The 18,841-nt window shown below is 43.2% G+C and overlaps 1 non-coding gene across 1 annotated transcript; it reads left to right on the forward strand.

Moving 5' to 3' along the window:
- Window positions 1-17,625: 17,625 nt before the first annotated feature.
- LOC128694533 (5S ribosomal RNA) lies at window positions 17,626-17,744 on the forward strand. Its single transcript, XR_008407859.1, has one exon. It is a non-coding gene; the product is annotated as a 5S ribosomal RNA (ribosomal RNA).
- Window positions 17,745-18,841: the final 1,097 nt, after the last annotated feature.

Here is an 18,841-nt window from a genome sequence, read left to right on the forward strand (position 1 = left end):
TCAGCGGCATGCAGGTATGCATGTGGTATAACTATATGCAGCTGATGGGCATAAGGTATACCCATCTTATGAATTCAGTGTATTCATGAATAACACAACACTAAAATGGTATAAAATACCGACAGGTTGTTGGGTGAGACACATATGCAGCAGTTGGGTGTCTTTGTTTCGAAACGTTTCGCCTGCACGGTGGGCTTCTTCGGTCGAGTGCGGAGGGGTTGGTGGGGGCAGGGGGGGCTTGGGGACGATGTAATCAGTCCATCGCCCTTGGAGTTTTGAGGTGGTCGGTCCCTCGGTCTGGAGAGGAGTGTTGTTCCGTAGTCTGGGGCAGTGTGGAGTTGGAGTGACGGGGTGGAGCCTTTATACCGCCAGGAGGTGAGATATAAGCCACTAGTAGAGGTAAGAATGTTGTCGTTGGAAGGTCAGGTCCCTCTCAAATCCAGCCATTCTCACTAGTAGAAGTTGACAAAGTTGATTGCAGGTCTGTACCAAGATACCCTTGTGTTGCAGTGTCTGACAGAGTGAACATTAAAATGGTATAAAATACCGACAGGTTGTTAGGTGAGACACATATGCAACAGTTGCGTATCTTTATTTCGAAGCGTTTCGCCTGCACAGTGGGCTTCTTCAGTCGCGTACGGAAGGGTTGATAGAAGCAGAAGATACTTGGCGGTATGTGGGCTCCATCCTGTCACTTCAACTCCATGTTGTTTCGGACTGTGGAACAGTGTTCTTCTCCAGACTGAGGGACTGACCACCTCAGGACTTAGAGGGTGGTGGGCTGATTGCATCGTCTTCGAGTGTCTTCTGCTTCTATCAACTTTTCTGTGCTCGACTGGGGGGGCCTGCTGTGTGGGCGAGGCGTTTCGAGGTAGGGATGCCTGGCTGTTGCATGTGTGTCTTACCTAACAATAACACAACACACACACACACACAAACACATACACACAAACACACACACAAACACACACACACACACACACACACACACACACACACACACACACACACACACACACACACACACACACACACACACACAATGAGTCAGAGAGATAGTAGGAAGTATTTCTTCAGTCATAGAGTTGTAAGGCAGTGGAATAGCCTAGAAAATGACGTAGTGGAGGCAGGAACCATACACAGTTTTAAGACGAGGTTTGATAAAGCTCATGGAGCGGGGAGAGAGAGGGCCTAGTAGCAACCGGTGAAGAGGCGGGGCCAGGAGCTAGGACTCGACCCCTGCAACCACAAATAGGTGAGTACAAATAGGTGAGTACACACACACGGAGAAGAAAGTGATTACATAGCGGGAACACTTCACTCTGGAGGTCCCAAGGTGGTAATAGCAGTGATGTATAACCCACCACAGAACAGCAGGAGGCCAAGGCAAGAGTACGACGAGAGCAATAGAGCGATGGTTGACACACTGGCTAGAGTGGCCAGAAGAGCTCATGCATGCAGGGCAAAGCTCCTGATCATGGGTGACTTTAACCACAAGGAGATCGATTGGGAGAACTTGGACCCACATGGGGGCCAAGATACATGGAGGGCTAAGATGATGGAGGTGGTACTGGAAAACTTCATTGGCCAACACGTAAGGGACACTACAAGAGAGAGAGGAGAGGATGAACCAGCAAGGCTGGAGTTAGTATTCACCTTGAGTAGTGCAGATATCGAGGACATCACATATGAAAGACCCCTTGGGGCCAGTGACCATGTGGTTTTAAGCTTCGAATACACAGTAGAGCTACAAGTGGAGGGAGAAGCAGGAAGGCCAGGACGAATGAAGCCAAACTACAAGAAAGGGGACTACACAGGAATGAGGAACTACCTGAATGGGGTTCAGTGGGACAGAGAACTGGCAGGGAAGCAAGTTAATGAGATGATGGAATATGTAGCAACAAAATGCAAGGAGGCTGAGGAGAGGTTTGTACCCAAGGGTAACAGGAATAATGAAAAAGCCAGGATGAGCCCATGGTTTACCCAAAGGTGCAGGGAGGCAAAAACCAAGTGTGCTAGGGAATGAAAGAAATATAGAAGGCAAAGGACCCAGGAGAATAAGGAGAACAGTCGTAGAGCCAGAAACGAATATGCACAGATAAGAAGGGAGGCCCAAAGACAATATGAAAATGACATAGCAGCGAAAGCCAAATCTGACCCGAAACTGTTGTACAGCCACATCAGGAGGAAAACAACAGTCAAGGACCAGGTAATCAGGCTAAGGAAGGAAGGAGGAGAGACAACAAGAAATGACCGTGAAGTATGTGAAGAACTCAACAAGAGATTCAAAGAAGTGTTCACAGAGGAGACAGAAGGGACTCCAGAAAGACGGAGAGGTGGGGCACACCACCAAGTGCTGGACACATTGCACACAACCGAGGAAGAAGTGAAGAGGCTTCTGAGTGAGCTAGATACCTCAAAGGCAATGGGGCCAGATAACATCTCCCCATGGGTATTGAGAGAGGGAGTAGAGGCGCTATGTGTACCCCTAACAACAATATTCAATACATCTGTCGAAACAGGGAGATTGCCTGAGGCATGGAAGACAGCAAATGTAGTCCCAATCTTTAAAAAAGGAGACAGACATGAAGCATTAAACTACAGACCAGTGTCACTGACATGTATAGTATGCAAAATCATGGAGAAGATTATCAGGAGAAGAGTGTTGGAACACCTAGAAAGGAACGATCTCATCAACAGCAGCCAACATGGTTTCAGGGACGGGAAATCCTGTGTCACAAACCTACTGGAGTTCTATGACATGGTGACAGCAGTAAGACAAGAGAGAGAGGGGTGGGTGGATTGCATTTTCTTGGACTGCAAGAAGGCGTTTGACACAGTTCCACACAAGAGATTGGTGCAAAAACTGGAGGACCAAGCAGGGATAACAGGGAAGGCACTACAATGGATCAGGGAATACTTGTCAGGAAGACAGCAGCGAGTCATGGTACGTGGCGAGGTGTCAGAGTGGGCACCTGTGACCAGCGGGGTCCCGCAGGGGTCAGTCCTAGGACCAGTGCTGTTTCTGGTATTTGTGAACGACATGACGGAAGGAATAGACTCTGAGGTGTTTGCAGATGACGTGAAGTTGATGAGAAGAATTCACTCGATCGAAGACCAGGCAGAACTACAAAGGGATCTGGACAGGCTGCAGACCTGGTCCAGCAATTGTCTCCTGGAGTTCAATCCCACCAAGTGCAAAGTCATGAAGATTGGGGAAGGGCAAAGAAGGCTGCAGACGGAGTACAGTCTAGGGGGTCAGAGACTACAAACCTCACTCAAGGAAAAAGATCTTGGGGTGAGTATAACACCAGGCACATCTCCTGAAGCGCACATCAACCAAATAACTACTGCAGCATATGGGCGCCTAGCAAACCTCAGAACAGCATTCCGACATCTTAATAAGGAATCATTCAGGACCCTGTACACCGTGTACGTTAGGCCCATATTGGAGTATGCGGCACCAGTTTCGAACCCACACCTAGCCAAGCACGTGAAGAAACTAGAGAAAGTGCAAAGGTTTGCAACAAGACTAGTCCCAGAGCTAAGAGGTATGTCCTACGAGGAGAGGTTAAGGGAAATCAACCTGACGACACTGGAGGACAGGAGAGATAGGGGGGACATGATAACGACATACAAAATACTGAGAGGAATTGACAAGGTGGACAAAGACAGGATGTTCCAGAGATTGCACACAGTAACAAGGGGACACAGTTGGAAGCTGAAGACACAGATGAATCACAGGGATGTTAGGAAGTATTTCTTCAGCCACAGAGTAGTCAGTAAGTGGAATAGTTTGGGAAGCGATGTAGTGGAGGCAGGATCCATACATAGCTTTAAGCAGAGGTATGATAAAGCTCACGGCTCAGGGAGAGTGACCTAGTAGCGATCAGTGAAGAGGTGGGGCCAGGAGCTCGGACTCGACCCCCGCAACCTCAACTAGGTGAGTACAACTAGGTGAGTACACACACACCTATACACCTACACACCTACACACACACAACAGGCCTAGTGTCTAATCGACATGTGCCTAGGACAAAATGGTAACTAACTAACACACCTACACACACACAACAGACCTAGTGTCTAATCGACATGTGCCTAGGACAAAATGGTAACTAACACACACACACACACACACGCACAGACACAAACACACACACACATACACACACACACACACACACACACACACACACACACACACACACACACACACACACACACACACACACACACACGCACACACACACATATATATATACACACACACATACACACACACACACACACACACACACACACACACACACACACACACACACACACACACCTACAACAGGCCTAGTGTCTAATCGACATGTGCCTAGGACAAAATGGTAACTAACTAACACACACACACACATACACACACACATGGTAATGCATTATTTACAGCTAGCAAAGTCAGGGTATTTCTCCAGAATGGTCTGCAACATACCACTGTGGATAAAATACTTTGCCATTTCTTGAACATTTCAGAGTGAGTTGTTTCTAAATTCATTAATCTGATCACACTCCAGTACATAATGACGCAAGGTATGACAATAGTCCATCTCGCAAAGTTTACATTTCGTTTGGTCTACATCTGGTGGTGGTGATTTAACCTGCCATAGATACTTGTAACCCAGCCGGAGCCGGGCAGTAGTGACATCCAAGAGTCTGCTTATCTTGTTGGATGCACCATAGACATGTGGCTCCTCCTGCATGATGGAATGATGATAGATGGACTGACTTGTGTCAATCTCCCTAAGTCTTAAGTCAATAAAGTTCATTTGAAGTTCTTTTCGTATTATTGTTCTCAAACTGCTAACTGACAACCCAAGATTGTAATCTACTCCTCTCTTTGAAAGCATACAGCTTAGCCAATTTATCAGTTCCATCATGCATCTGAAGACCAATGTGAGATGGAATCCACAGCATGTGCACTCTGACTCCACTGTCCACAATCTTACCATACCTATGTCTGGCTTCTGACACAAGCATGCCACAATTTATACTTAATGAGTTGAGAGCATTTATGGATGACAGAGAATCAGTTACAATTAAAGTGTCAACCTTAGATACATGGACACATTTGAGTGCAAGGAGTATGGCAAACAGTTCTGTTTGAAGGGTAGAGGCCCAGTTATTGATGCGTGCTCCAATTTCTTTATGAGAGCCATCACTCTGTGTGACAACAGCAGCACTACCAGCTGCACCAGTGGACTGGTGAACAGAACCATCGACGTAAATAATTTGTGAAAGAGTGTTCTGTGTGACTAAGTTATCAATACAGCTTAAGGCATCATGTTTGGCTTCAAGACGAAGCTTTGGTTGTGATTTAAGAAGAGTTTTGGGGGGAAATGGAGGAATGGTAGTTTGGAATGGGGTAATATCCCATGGAGCAGGGAAATGTCTCTGTTGTCTAACTTGATATAGATCACGTAGCTGGTTCATGCGGAGGTCGGTTCCAGTTTTCTCGATCCATCTGGAAGGATGTTCACCAGTGCTGAGGAAAGCTTGGAGGCCTTCTGTGAAGGGGTTTGAATGGGCTAGCCTAAGCATATTGACCCCAATAAGGATATTTCTTTCAGTAACACGATCTCTAATGCTTGGAATATTAAGTTCTTTCCGCATAATTAAAATTTTGGCAGTACTAGGGCATCCTAGGATGATCCTTATTGCTTCGTTCTGCAGTTTTTCCAGCCCTCCAAGCTTCCAGTCAGACACGAGTGCAAGTAGCGGCGCCGCATAATCAACCAATGATCTAACATAAGCAAGATACATCATTTTCACAATTTTAACATTAGCTCCATACCTGGGATGAAAACCTGCCACAACTCTAAGTGCTCTCAGCCTTTCTTTGTATTGGCGACAAAGTCTCGTTGCAACAGGTCCAAGTAGTGGAACCTCAAAGCCTAGATACCTGTATCTCCTTACATATTCTAGAAGAGACCCATCATGCAACTGGATCTGACGAACTGTGCCTCTCTGTCGAGGAGGACGCCTGTTGAGTATCTTTGTTTCATCCCCTGAGATTATTAACCCCAGGTCCTGACACGAGGCTAGTACATGATTAAGAATGTTTTGGGTGTTGGAGAATCCGGTGGTGTGAATCATTGTGTCATCAGCAAAACTAACCATATAATGATGGGGCTGGCTAGGCAGATTAGATTAGATTTTGCCACCGAAGTGGCTAGTTTATTGTGCACCCCATATCCATCCTGTGGACGGTAGCGCGAGAGCATATGGATACACAAAAGGCCTAGGAACTAGGCCCCAAAGGGTTAACAGGAATACATATGGATTTATATCTACATATCTATAGTTTACTTATCTGTTACAAGCAAATTTAGGAAATTTGCTTAGTATATCTGTTATCTTATTTTCATTAATAAGATATCTTGACATGTCACATAGGTTATTATACTGTCTGTCTCTGTATTCCTCAATAAGTGGACAATTAAGCACATAGTGTTCAAGAGAGTGACCATATGCCTGATCACATAATTTGCATTTAGTTTGATCATCATCTGTGTGTCTCCCAAACTGCCAAAAGTACTTGTAACCAAGCCTAAGCCTGGCCACTACAACATCAGTCAGTCTGTTCACATTGCAAGTTGCTCCATAAACATACTTATCTACGTTCATGTTATCATAGTGGGTTATAGATCTACTCAGGCTTCTAACTGCATTCCTATAACAATCATTTTCATTATTTACTTCTCTCCTAATATTATTCCTAATGCTAGACACAGTTATACCAAAGTTATATTCTACATTCTCCTTCTGGGTACTCTTCTTGGCTAACATATCAACTTTATCATGAAGGAGTAATCCAATGTGTGATGGGATCCATAGCAATTGTACGTTAATTCCTTTGTCCCTAATTTTTGAGTTTCTATACCTGGCTTCCCCAATGAGCATGTTGTTGGAGTCATTATATGAGTCAAGAGCCTTCAATGATGACATAGAATCAGTAATGATGATAGAGTCAAGCTCAGTGTCATAGGTTATCTTTAGCACCATTAGGATTGCAAACAATTCAGTTTGCAGTGTAGACGCCCAGTTGTTAATTCTTATGCCTAACTCAACAAATTTATTATCGTTCTTAACTAGGGAGGTGGCAACAAGAGCAGATGCAGCCCTGCCAGAAGACTCCTGTTTAGATCCATCAGTGTATATAACTTGTGATAACTTATTACTACCGGCTAGGTGAGAAATTTCTTCTTGAGCAGTTGCTCTAACAAGAGATTTAAGGAAGGGATTACTAGCAATGAGCTTCTTGGGAGGGACTTGCAGGTATGTGATATTAAATGAACACATCTTCCATGGAGGGGTGAAATGCTCTTGTTGCCTACAGTGATACGGTTCATGTAGGTTATAAAACTTAATGCAATTGCACGTTTTCACAATCCATTTAGATCTGTGTGTATTTACCTCTAGACACTTGGTAAGATTCACTGTGACAGTGTCTCGTTCGTTTCTCAACATTCTAATACCGAGAACAGTGTTAATTTCAACAATCCTATCACTGATACTAGAAATACCAAGCTCCTTTCTCATGTTAAGAACTTTTGTAGATCTGGGACAGCCAAGAATAATCCTGAGAGCTTCATTTTGCATTAACTCCAAGGGTCGGAGAGAACTTTCTCTAGCTAATATCAACATGGGAGCAGCATAACCAGTTAAGGACCTAACATAGGCTATGTACATCATTCTCACGATTCTCATATTAGCACCATAGTTGGGATTGTAGCCAGCAACAGCTTTGAGAGCATTTAGCCTAGCTTTAAATTTCTTGTTTAGTTGTGGTATAGTGGATTTGTTAAAGGGTACATCTACACCAAGATATCTGTAAGTTTTAACGTAGCTAATGATTTCACCCTGCAAATAGATGGGTGGGGGATGTCGTTTGCTTGTTAATATCTTAGTTTTAGAGGAAGATATTATGAGGCCTAGTCGATTACAAATTGCTTGAACTTCATTAAGAATGGTATTCATCTTCTTATGCCCTGTTGTATGGATCATGATATCATCAGCATAGCTTATAGCTATATGTTTAGGTGAGGCAGGTAGAGCATTTAGGAGAGCATTAATCAGAATATTAAATAGCATGGGACTAAGAACTCCTCCCTGCGGTGTACCTAAAGACATTTCTTTAAAATCACTTCTGAAGCCTTGGTAAAGGACAGAGGATACTCTATTTGACAGGTATCCTATTATCCAGCAGAGTAAGCTACCACCAATATTCATTTTGGCTAGTTCATGTAGTATAACGGTTCTGTTCGCAATATCAAATGCAGATTTTAGATCAAGAAAAGTGGTAAAACTAGTAGAGGTGTGTGCAGTGAGAAAGGTGGAAATACAGTTCTGCACACTTTTACCTAGAACACTTCTAATTCCATTATTTGTAAGGCCCCAATTATATAATAAATCTTATCTTCATGGTAAAAAAAAATAAAGTTTCATAACTTTTTTGACATTTTGGAAGATGTCGGTCTTGTTGCCCACACAAATCTGAAAATATTTGGGATAGTTCAGAAAGGAACATATCACATTGTAAAGCAATCATTCTTCTATGTTTGTTGTCAAAATCAAGTCAATTCATTCATAAATAAGGATGGCTCGGTCATAAATAGGTAAATAACTTACTTACGAGATATAGGCCGAAGCGCGCAGCACCCCAGGTGCCCGGGAAATATTTTTTTTCCCCGAAAAATTCGCTTTATTTTACACTTTTTCCGTGACCTACGAGTGTTTATTACAGTTAACCATTGTAAATCCGTTTTCTCTCATCACATATGAGAGAACGGACCCTTTCTTCACCTTTAGGGAATATATCGATAGAAATTTTTTCGTCGGGGCATCATATTATGCTATATATTATTTTTTAAGGTGTACTTTTTATGTTTATATGCTATTATTATATTGCATTATGCCATAATAGGTCAATTGTGATAGATAAATAAGCCTTGTAATTGATATTAGCGTGGGTATGGAATATTTTGTTGGCTGGAGGTGTCGGCCATTTTATGCAATATTTCCAGGGGTACCTGATTGGTTACTTGATCATATTATCTCCGCCCACTCTGCCATGATCTCAGATGGTGAATTTGTATTATATTAGACATAAAGATATAAGAAAAGGGTAAAAATAACACGGGGAAAAAACATAAACAATGCCGCGTCAGCGCTTGTTAAGATAAGATAAGATTTCGTTCGGATTTTTAATCCCCGGAGGGTTAGCCACCCAGGATAACCCAAGAAAGTCAGTGCGTCATCGAGGACTGTCTAACTTATTTCCATTGGGGTCCTTAATCTTGTCCCCCAGGATGCAACCCACACCAGTCGACTAACACCCAGGTACCTATTTGCTGCTAGGTGAACAGGAAAACAGGTGTAAGGAAACGTGTCGAAATGTTTCCACCCGCCGGGAATCGAACCCGGGCCCTCCGTGTGTGAAGCGCGAGCTTTAGCCACCAGGCCACCGGGCCACCACGCAAATGTGAGGCAAGGCGCTGTCACCATGCCTGTTATAAATGGCTGTAATTCCTTTTAGAAACATCGTACGAGGATAATAATTATACCAGAGTGTAGCCAGAAAGTTCAGCTATTTTTTGGCAACAATAACTCAATTTTCATATTTTTCGAGGTTTTTTTTCTCTCCACGCTCCGACCCCTGTCCCCCTGTCAATGTTGAAAAGGGTGGGACTAAGCACACCTCCCTGTGGGGTTCCTAATTCAAAATCTTTAGTTACACTTCTATGTCCCTGGAACAACACATATGACTTTCTGTTGGACAGGTAATATGAAAAGCAATATAGACAGGGCTTAATACACAAAGATACTCTTAAACACTATTCATCAGCTCTCACCAAAGTAATAAAAAAAGCCAAACAACTATACTACTCCAGTAGATTCACAGACACTAGAGGAGATATAAAAAAAGACCTGGAAAACACTCTCTCAGATTCTAGGGACCCACAAACTGAGAAAAACCAAGAATATTGTCCTAACTAAACCTAATGAAACACCACTACATCCCACTGACACAGCTAACAAGATAAACGACTTCTTCTCAGACATAGGATCTAATCTCGCCAGTAAAATCCCACATACCAATGCCCATGCCGGGGACTACCTAGATGGTAATTTCCCTAATTCCTTCTATCTTGCACCAACTGAGCCCACGGAAGTCATTGGGATCATAAAGTCACTTAAAAATAACTCGGGGAATCTGTCTCATGTCCCACCATTACTGTACAAGCGAGCGGCCCATGTCCTTTCGCATGCTATTTCATTACTTTTTAACAAGTCAATAGAGACTAGCACCTTCCCAAAACTACTCAAGATGGCAAGGGTTACACCAATACATAAAGGTGGTGACCCTACAGACTTAAACAACTATAGGCCAATATCTAACTTACCATTGCTATCCAAAATCTTTGAGAAACTCGTGTACAAGAGACTGTATTCATTTATAACAGCACAAAACATACTCAACCCCTGCCAGTTTGGATTCAGGAAAAATAAAAGCACTAATGATGCAATCATAAAAATGCTAGATCTGCTTTACACAGCATTGGAAAATAAGGAATATCCACTAGGAATTTTTATTGACCTAAGAAAAGCTTTTGACACAGTAAACCACCAAATCCTACTCCACAAACTTGACCACTACGGTATAAGAGGCCATGCGCTTGCTTATTTCAAATCTTACATTACTAATAGGTATCAGTACGTCACCATTAAAGACACAGCATCAGCAACACGGCCACTTGATACTGGAGTTCCGCAGGGAAGTGTCCTTGGTCCCCTGCTCTTCCTCATGTACATCAATGACCTTCCAAACGTATCCCAACACCTGAAACCCATTCTCTTTGCTGATGACACGACTTATGTCATCTCTCACCCTAATCTTGCCACCCTCAACACCATTGTGAATGAGGAGCTGATTAAAATATCGACTTGGATGACAGCCAATAAACTTACGCTTAACACTGACAAAACTTACTATATTATGTTTGGTAGCAGAGCAGGAGATGCACAAATTAACATTAAGATTGACAACACTCTAATTACCAGAAATAATGGGGGAAAATTCCTAGGCTTATACCTTGACAACAACCTGAATTTCAGCACCCATATCCAGCATATAGCCAAAAAAGTATCCAAAACGGTTGGGATCCTCTCCAGGAGGCCTGGTCACAGACCGGGCCGCGGGGGCGTTGACCCCCGAAACTCTCTCCAGGTAAACTCTCTCTCCAGGTAAACTAGGTGCCGCAAAATGCCCTTCTCACACTATACCACTCACTTATTTATCCATACCTCTCCTATGCTATTTGTGCTTGGGGATCAACTGCAGCAACACATCTAAAGCCAATAATAACCCAACAAAAAGCTGCAGTAAGAATAATCACTAAATCCCATCCCTGGCAGCACACCCCCCCACTCTTCAAAGATCTAAACTTACTCCCAGTTCAGTACATCCACACTTACTACTGTGCAATCTATATCTACAGGGCCTTAAACTCTAATATCAACCTTGACCTAAAACGCTTTCTTGATAGTTGTGACAGAACTCACAGGCATAACACCAGACACAAACATCTCTACGACATTCCCCGTGTCCGACTAAACCTTTACAAAAATTCAATGTATGTCAAAGGCCCTAAAATCTGGAATACCCTACCTGAGAACTCTAGAACTGCAGACACATTCATCACCTTCAAAACTACCATTAGAAAACATCTTATCTCCCTGATACACCCCGTCAACTAACTACACGAATACCACCTGGTGGTTCACACTTACACTCGCTCACTCATTTGACCATAAACAGAAATATTAATCTCAGTCTTAAAATAATGAATCCTGTGATACTCCAATACTGAAACTATATACTGTGCCAAAACAAAAGCATTCACATTGCTAAACTCATAAACTAGTATTTAGTCACTTAGCCATAAGACCAACTTACCTCATAATTTGTAATATTTTACAATTAAGAATAAAACTAAGTATGCCCGAAATGCCTAGCCATGCTAAGCGTTCTAGTGGTACACTCTGTAATCACAATTTTACTACATGTAAACCAAACAATAACCAAATTTCTGTAAACTCAGCATTGTAATCCTTATAGAGAATAAACTTTGAATTTGAATTTGAATTTGAATTCTGGCAAGTTCACTAATGATTACATGTCGGTTGGCTACATCAAAAGTGGATTTAAGGTCAAGGAAGGTAGTGTATGAGCTGTCAGTGTGCAGAGTGAGAAAGGTGGTAATGCAATGATGCACACTCCTTCCATGCATGAAGCCATGCAACCGGGGTGACAAGAATTCCTTAATTCTGTGCATAAGACGATTAAGAATCATCCTTTCGAATGTTTTACACAAGCAGCTAGTAAGGGATATTGAGCGAAATGAGTTTTGTTGATTGGGCTTCGGAATGGGAATAATGAGGCTATTGGTCTATGATTTAGGGAGCTCCCCAGTGACATAACTCATGTTATATAATTCAAGTAAAGGATTACCTGGTACTCGACACAGCAATCTGAGTATGTTGTAAGTAATACCATCCTCACCAGGCGACGTGGAGCTGCCCTTAGTTAGTGCTGCATCAAGTTCATAATTAGTGAAAGGAATGTTGCAGTCATCTTCCTTGCTGAGCATAAAGCAAACAAGTCTCTCCCTTGCATCATATTTGTCCATTAATTTCGCCTGTGTGGTACTGGGAAGACTGTCATAGCTAGATGTAGCAGCCCAAGCACTAACTCATTCGCCCTATGTAAGGGATGAGGGTGCGCGATCTGCCCAGTTCTGTTACCCTTAATTCTATTTATGTCCCTCCATGCCCGGCTAAGTGGGGTGTGAGCATTGAGACCATTGACAAATTGTTCCCAGTCTGTTTGCCGCAGCTCTGTCATACGCTCTCTGGCAGCAGCAAGGGCAGTTTGGAAGAGGCTCAGCATTTCAGGGGTACGATGGTTTCTATAGGCTAGGCCTAGTCTGCGAGCAGTACGCTTCAATGTTCGAAGTTTAGAATCATTGTAATAGGTATGGTTTTTATAAGACTTATGATTATTATGGAAGTCATTTGGATTTAGAGTAGTTAAAGTCATTGTTAAAAGTCTCGACAGAGGTACACTCATAGGAATTATACCAGTCAGTCATATGTGCAACAAAGTCATCATGTTGATCAGGGGAAACATTAAGACGTTTCCGTTTGAATATCCCACCAGGGAGAATAGTATTACCAATATCTAGAGAGGTTAGCCTTGGGAAATGATCAGACGCTATATTTGTTACAGTGGAAGACTCACAGCTGGTAGTAGTAATGTTGAAGCCCAGACACAGATCAAGGACACCTCCATAGATATGTGTGGATTCAAGGTCACCTACAATTTGCACATTATCATGACTGTTTAAGAGTGACAACAGTTGATTGCCATTACGATTACCAAACTGAGAGTTTCCAATGCTTTTGTGTCTTGCATTATAATCACCAATAATGAGAGTAGGTTCAGACTGAGCACAAGTTGGGAGCTCCAAGTAATTAAACTTATCAGCAGGAGCGTACAAGTTAAATATGTTGAGAGCAGAGTTCCCAATATAAATCCTAACACCGTGATACTGTAGCCCCTCTGTTTTCTTATGTGCAAGAAGTTGATGGGGAAGTGATTTTTTAATATATAGAACACAAGAATTAGTAGATTTGAGGTTATATGCAACAAACGATGGCAATTTAGGGGGTTGGGATTTTTCAGGGACTCTGCATTCTTGTAGACACAATATCAATGGATTCAGTGGTTACTTTATGATGCAGGTCAGAAAATCTTTTTCTAAGTGACGCAATATTCCAACTTAAAATGGATAGTTTATACGAGTTTGGTTCCATTATAAAAGTCCAGGGATAGTATTCAATTTCTCAGCAAAATGAAAAACTTACTAAATAACAAACAGACATAATCAATATCAATATCATCAGTATCATCCTTATCCATGAGTCTCCTAAGTGCACTTCCATTAGTGAGACCTCTTGGGAGTCTTCGTATACAGAGGTCACGGCGCTCTTTGTCTGTGAATGTATGGATCGTGACACTATCCCTAGCACTCACCTCTCCGCTTTTATTACACTCATCACTATCATCACATGTATCACTTCCCTCATCATTATGACCAGTGATACATACACCATTATCAACAACCGGGTCATCTCCACACTCAGTATCTATCAATACATTACACTCATCAGGTTGACTATCATGATGGTCTTCACTGCCCTTATCATCTTCATTGTGATTGTAAACACCACTATCAGATTCATCATTTTTGTAGTTATTAACACCACTGCAATCATCAGTGTGTTCATCATCACCACACTCATTTTCATAATGGCTGACAATCTGTGGGTTGATGTACTCATTTGCAACCTCTGTAAGTTTTTCCTCGTGGTGCTCAAGTTGTTGTTTCAAACACCATTGTTGCTTCTCCAGTACTGTTATGCGCAGCTGCATGTTGTGTACCACCCCAGCAAGACTAGCGTCATCTAGAGATATGAAGTCCCGGTCAGCTGAGCCAGGTGGCTGACTGACAGCTGACTCAGCCAGACAGGTGGTGTCAACACCAGCAGCATTACTAGTGTTGATAGCAGACGTGATCGTGCTCTGTTGATGTACTCCCAGAGTGACTCGCTCAACCATATTGTCTGAAATCAGGCATGGGTCAGTATTCAGACATGAAGTATCTGGTAGGCCTACTGCCTCATCATGGGGGGTGATGGGTGAGGCGGGAGCCCTGCGGCTGGCGATGTGAGCAGCTTTCTCTCTGCAGTCAGCATGAGCATCTGTGACTCCTGGAGTCTTACAATTGATACATTCTAATGCAACTGTCTGGTGTTTCTTGATCATATCATAGCACTGGTGAGAAGGATGGGCCTTGGCACACACTGCACACCAGTGTGACTTAGATGGGCATTTCCAAGCAATGTGACCCCAGCACTGACACTTGTAGCATCTACGGTGAGGTGGTTTGTACAAAGCTATTTTGTAACTCCTGATAAGCGCTGCACGAGAGTAGATATATGATGGTGGAGTCCCTTGGCCAATCCACTCAGCCAATATCAGATCATTTGGATGTCGACGAGGGTTTGCAACTTGATCTGACAACAGGAATTTAGGATCCAAGTACTTATTGACATTGTGGATAACAATAAGCACTTTAGGTGATCTTGGTGGGGCAGCTTGGAGTTGGATGTTAGCATATTTATGAGTAAGAAGTTTTTCTATGAATGTTGGGTCGTTAGTAACAAAAACGTAATTATCCTCGTCATGACGAAAGCGAATCCGAAGGTTTTCCTCTGGGATGTCTAATGAAGCTTTGTAAAACCATCTAAACTTGACCTCAAACTCAGTGTTAGCAGGGAAATCAAGCCTAACCGTTCTGCGATGGTTGTTGTTGCTCTCGTTGTTTCTTGCAGCAAGCCTCCTTTGAAATCCTCTTTCTTTTTTCAAAGCTCCCTTACTTCTAAAACGTACGAATTCGCCTTCACCATCATTTACTTCGTTCACATCCATAGGTCACTTCTAGTTTAGCTGCTTGAGGTGGAAGAGTTATTCTGTTACTTTTGGGTCAGCGAAACCGCCTTCATTCCATAAGAGAGAAGGGACAAGGAAGGGATATTCACCTCGCTAGACACAGGCAATATGGGTGTAGTGGCCTGCTGGTCGCAGTGCGATTTTCAAGGTCATTCACTGGGCCCACAGTCGTCTCGAGAGTTACCAACACTGTATTACTTGTTAATTACTCCAAACCCACAGCACTTAACACATCTAGCACACGTGTCTTGGAATGACAGACAAATTTTCACTACATAAGAACTAGTTCTCACAACACCGAAGGTACTGCCGGAACACTGTAGAACGTTCACAAAGGCATTCTGGGATTCAGAACAGATGTAGCTGCAGTGTAACTTGGCCTTCACTGGCTGGCTTGGAGTGCTGTTTGGCCTGGATCAGCTAAACTCGCCCTTATCCCATATGTAGATAATGGCGACGAGTTAAGGGATACCAGTGAATAGGAAAGTCGAGGAAGGGACATTCACCTCACTAGACACACGCAGTATGGGTGAAAGTGGCATGCGGGTCTTACAGTGCCATTTTCAAGGTCACCCAGCAGGCCAGACATTCCTCACTCATTTTAAGCCTACGTAGGTACTGATGGTAGCACAATGTCCTAAGTCAGTGAAATCCACTCGTGAAATAGTTACAGCAAATCTTCAGCACTTAACACTTCTAGCACAAACTTACTATGTTTATAGGTGAACCTCTGGCATGTCCCATTTAAAAAGTCAGTACTGCAATGCTCGTTAAATTGTTCTTAACTAAGCCACTACAGGAAACACTGGTATGCCAGCAGCACTGTAGAACGTAAACGTAGACATGCTGGGCCTTAGGACAGCTGTAACTGCAGGCTACCTTAGCTTGTTCTGGCTAGCTTGGAATGCTGCTTTCAAGCTTGCTTGAATGTGCTTGCTAAGCCCGTGTCAACCACTTGGCTATTTGCTTGCAGCAGGCAGGTAGGCACAGTTAGTTTAATATGTTTATTATGCACCCCATACCCATCCTGTGGGCGGTAGTCAAAAGATTACAGAGGTACATAATTGGTCCAGGGACTGGACTCCAAAGTTTTGATAGCTGAGCAAGTTACAGAGGTAATGAACTCACAATTTACAAAGGTAATGAACTCACAATTTACAAAGGTAATGAACTCACAATTTACAAAGGTAATGAACTCCAGGTAAGTCTGGTCACAATCATGACAAGTTACAAAGGTATTTACAGATTACAGAGGTACGTAATGGGTCCAGGGACTGGGCCCCCAAAGTTTTGATAGCTGAACTAGGTACAAAGGTAATGAGCTCACAAGTTACAAAGGTAATGAATTCTGTAGAATGGTTTCTTACGTTTATACTTTGGCTACAATCATGAACAAATTATAGAGTAATGAGCAATTCACACTTCCACACCCGGTCACAACTGTAATGAGTTATTGGTGCAAATATTGATTGTTGAGTCACACACACACCACACACACACACACACACACACACACACACACACACACACACACACACACACACACACACACACACACTCAGGAGCTCGGACTCGACCCCCGCAACCTCAACTAGGTGAGTACACACACACTTTAGTTTAATATCTTTATGCACCCCATACCCATCCTGTGGGCGGTAGTCAAAAGGTAGGCACACAGGAGACATGTTCGTAAGATGAGTGGAGTGCAGCACAGTGAACTGACATGGGCACTCAAGCATTTATGTGGTCTGGCAAAAACCGCCTCTAGACTGTAAGTAAATAGAGGCGAATGGCTGAGTTCCAAATCGAGGAAGGAGGGGAGACAGGCGAGGTGGAGTGAAGGTAGGCCTCCTACAACCACTTCAAATCAACATGTTTGTGTTTCACTAGGTATATCACTAGTCACAGTTCACACATAAGAGTTCCAGCAGCAATTCAGCTGCGCTCCAACGATATTTGTTGCATGATGAGTTATCAGTCAGGTGAGATGAACAGTTCTGATATAGAACGGCCATACCACGTTGAACACACCGCTTCTCGTCCGATCAGCGAAGTTAAGCAACGTTGGGTTTGGTTAGTACTTGGATGGGTGACCGCCTGGGAACACCAAATGCTGTTGGCATTAAACCTGACGGTGGCCTGGTGGCTAAAGCTCCCGCTTCACACACGGAGGGCCCGGGTTCGATTCCCGGCGGGTGGAAACATTTCGACACGTTTCCTTACACCTGTTGTCCTGTTCACCTAGCAGCAAATAGGTACCTGGGTGTTAGTCGACTGGTGTGGGTCGCATCCTGGGGGACAAGATTAAGGACAACATTGGAAATAAGTTAGACAATCCTCGATGACGCACTGACTTTCTTGGGTTATCCTGGGTGGCTAACCCTCCGGGGTTAAAAATCCGAACGAAATCTTATCTCTCTTAGGACCTCACTCAACACACAGAGATGCTATCTCCAGCTATATTGTGGAGATGACACGTCATGTTTACCATATCGGAGTAATTGAAATTTCTCATCGTTGAACTTCATATTGTTTTCTGCAGCCCACTGAAAGATTTGGTTCATGTCCGCCTGGAGCCTTGGAGTGTCTGCAATGGAAGACACTGCCATGCAGATTCGGGTGTCATCTGCAAAGGAAGACACGGTGCTGTGGCTGACATCCTTGTCTATGTCAGATATGAGGATGAGAAACAAGATGGGAGCGAGTACTGTGCCTTGTGGAACAGAGCTTTTCACCGTAGCCGCCTAAGACTTTACTCTGTTGACTACTACTCTTTGTGTTCTGTTTGTGAGGAAATTATAGATCCATCTACCAACTTTTCCTGTTATTCCTTTAGCACGCATTTTGTGTGCTATTACGCCATGGTCACAGTTGTCGAAGGCTTTTGCAAAGTCTGTATATATTACATCTGCATTCTTTTTGTCTTCTAATTCATCTAGGACCTTGTCGTAGTGATCCAATAGATGAGATAGACAGGAGAGACCTGCTCTAAACCCATGTTGCCCTGGGTTGTGTAATTGATGGGCTTCTAGATGCGTGGTGATCTTGCTTCTTAGGACCCTTTCAAAGATTTTTATGATATGGGATGTTAGTGCTATCGGTCTGAAGTTCTTTGCTGTTGCTTTACTGCCCCCTTTGTGGAGTGGGGCTATGTCTGTTGGTTTTAGTAACTGTGTGACGACCCCGTGTCCATGCTCCCTCTCCATAGGATGGTAAAAG

This window comes from Cherax quadricarinatus, chromosome 60, assembly GCF_038502225.1.
Source record: "Cherax quadricarinatus isolate ZL_2023a chromosome 60, ASM3850222v1, whole genome shotgun sequence".
Lineage (NCBI taxonomy): Eukaryota > Metazoa > Arthropoda > Malacostraca > Decapoda > Parastacidae > Cherax > Cherax quadricarinatus.